This window comes from Myotis lucifugus, unplaced genomic scaffold (assembly GCF_000147115.1).
Source record: "Myotis lucifugus unplaced genomic scaffold, Myoluc2.0 scaffold_310, whole genome shotgun sequence".
NCBI classification, from domain to species: domain Eukaryota; kingdom Metazoa; phylum Chordata; class Mammalia; order Chiroptera; family Vespertilionidae; genus Myotis; species Myotis lucifugus.
The window spans coordinates 812,409-815,607 of NW_005871358.1; positions in this window are offsets into that span (position 1 = coordinate 812,409).

Sequence of the window (3,199 nt, forward strand, 5' to 3'; positions counted from 1 at the left end):
ACCCTCCTTACCTGAACCCTCCTCACCGGAACCCCTTCCTCCACTGCTGCCTACAAGATACCAGCTGTTTGTCACAAGGAGGAAAAGGCCTGAGGCCCAAGAGCAGAGCCCTCAGCTGAGCCCTGACCTGGATGCCTTCTCACCTCTGCACCCAGGTTGCTTCCTTTCCTCTTCCAGGGCCCCGGAGGTTCCTCTGCAGGCCCCAGAGAGCCAGAACCACACACCCCTCACCCCCCACCCCCAGGCTCTCAGAGGCTCCCAGGGAAAAGCAGGCAGGCAAGGCTCAGGACACCTCCATGCAAACCTCAGCTCCTCCTGCCCTGACCAGTTAACTCGACACTTAGTCGACATTAAATACCAATTGGGCCAATTTTCTGCTGTAATTAAAACCTCTGCAGACATGTTCCCTGCTCTTCAGTGATGAGTTTATTAACTTCCAGCTCTGAAGGAATGAGAGAATAGAAGGGGTTGGCTCTGGGAGTGGGAGAGTGGACACTGGGAGAGGCTGCGTTTGGAACTGTCCTGTCCCCTTGTTTGGCTTTGGGCAAGGGGCAGGGGGCTGTTTTTTGCAAACACATGTTTGCTGCTTCTGTGGTGGACACTCAGAGATTCATCCCCACCACAGTGGCCAGCTGCAGACTTGGGTTTCCTGTATCATAACTGCCTTTTGAAAGTCTCATCTTCCAGATGGCTAACAAGCAGTATGTCTGGAATCTAGAAACACAACCTCCTCTAGCTCAACAATCTGGGCTTGTTTGTTATGTAGCATAACCTAGGCTATCCTGACTATTACATATTACATCCCCACTTACAAATAGTAAAACTGAGACCAAGTTTTCTTACTCATCTAAGAAAGACCAAGAGAATTCTTGGCAAGGGAGCCTGGATCCTGGAGAGAGACCATCGAGGTTGACAGGGCAAGCAGACCAGGCTAATTTCCATCTCTGCCCAAAGTGAGAAGTTCACGGCTGCCAGCCATAGGGACTGTGTGCTCAGTGCTTAGTGCATCCATGGCAGCTCAATCATCTCTCTCTGTTGATTAGAGAACCTGCAGATTGGAGCATGATCCAGCCCCCAAAAGCCACTCTTTACTTGTTACTGTTTTTCTTTTCTTTCTTCCTTTCTTCCTTCCTTCCTTTCTTTTTTGTACTTTTTAAAAAATCCTCACCTGATATTTTTCCATTGACTTTCAGAGAGAGTGGAAGAAAGAGGGAAAGACAGAGAGAAATATCGATGTGAGAGAAACACATCGATTGGTTGCCTCCTGCATGAGCCCTGACCAGGACCCAGGCAGGGGAGGAGCCTGCAACCAAAGTATGTGCCCTTGACTGGAATCGAACCTGGGACCCTTCAGGCCGATGCTTTATCCACTGAGCCAAACCATCTAGGGTGTTTTTTTCTTTCTAATCGATGGATTTTACATTTTTGAGCAGTTTTATATTTACAGAAAAATTGTACAGACCTCTTCCATGTATCCCCCATTTCTCCTGTTATTAATAGCTTGCATTAATGTGGTACATTTGTTAAACCAGATGAACCAATATCAACACCGTATTACTAACTAAAGTCTGCAGTGGATATTACAGTTGACTCTTGGTGTTGCCTGACCCATGGGTTTTGACAATTGCAAGATTTCACTGACCCACCATTACAGGATCCTACAGAATACTTTCACCGACCTAATATCCCTGTGCTCCACCTATTCATACCTCCGAGAGAACCCTGGCAACACTTCTCTGTGGTTTTTGCTTTTTCCATAGAGCAGGAATCATACCGCCTGTAGCTTTTTCAGACGTGGCCTCTTTCGCTCATGCATTTAGGGTTCCTCCATGTCTTCTCGCAGCTTGATAGTTCATTTCTTTTGACCATTGCATCGTACTCCATTCTTACTTTTAAACATCTCTTTCATCACCAAGGCTCAACTTTGTCACCTAACTTTTGTCGCTTTGTAGGGAGGAACACAATCCAAGAGATGCCGGGGAGGAATGACTTCATGGAACAAGGGAACTGCCTTGGACATCTGGAGTGGGGGCCGATCCCCCCATGGACCAGGATCACTTCCAGCTCCTCCTGGCCAGCATGTCACCAGGCCCCAAACCCTCTGGCCACCATCTCCATGTTTCACCTTTTTGGGTGTGCGGGATTATCTGCTAGCAACTCTGCACTTCTTTCTCTCCACTGTCTCAGGGGCTGAAAATCTGAGATGCACCTGTCAGCAGGGCTATAGCGTGGAGTTCCCAATGGGAGACATTCATGTGAGATTGGTCAGGGGGAGGAGAAACGAGCTATCACTCTTCCTCTCAAAGGCGAGCAAGAACTCAGGCCCTGGCAACTGACAGTCATGAGGTTTGCCTGGCAGCCTCTGGGCATCATCCTGCAAATCGCCCACTCTGATGTTGAGAGCAATCAGTTGAGATCATCGGCAGTTATTCTCCAAGGTTCTAGCCCGCGCTACCTTCTTGGATGCTGGTATGCCTTCCTCCAGGCCTCTCAATGGGTTTGCAGGCGCTGGTTGCCTGCATTCAATCCCCTCCGATTGAAATACCTGGAGTGGCTTCTGTCCTCGGCTGAGCCTAACGTGATGGGATGCCAGGGAGGAAGGAATATCAGCTACTAGAGGGACGATCTCCAGTGACTGCTCTCATCTCAGTTCCTGCCCATGTCTCGGACAGCCTGCCCTCTGCCTGTAGCAGCCACCAGACTGATGCATAGAAAAGTATTTGAGTTCCCCCAGCCATAACCTTGTAGCTTCCTTTACAGGTTCATTCTCTACCCAATCACTAAATGTTGGACTTGGAGCTCGCCACCTCTCTCCAGACCACCGCTTCATGGCCACATGGTTGAGTGATGACCATTGTTTTCCAAATACCTCTGTTTCTCCCCTTTCTGGGCAGAATCATATTCCTTGTAATTAAGCGGGGCCACATGATGTGTTCTGGCAAAGGAATTTGGGGCAGAACTAATGTGTCACTTCTGGGCTGGATCATGTCATTGCTTTACTCTTAAAAGGGTACATGTTGCCCTGACCGGTTTGGCTCAGTGGATAGAGCGTTGGCCTGCGGACTAAAAGGTTCCAGGTTCTATTCCAGTCAAGGGCATGTACCTTGGTTGCGGGCACATCCCCAGTAGGAGGTGTGCAGGAGGCAACTGATTGATGTTTCTAACTCTCTATCCCTCTCCCTTCTCTCTGTAAAAAATC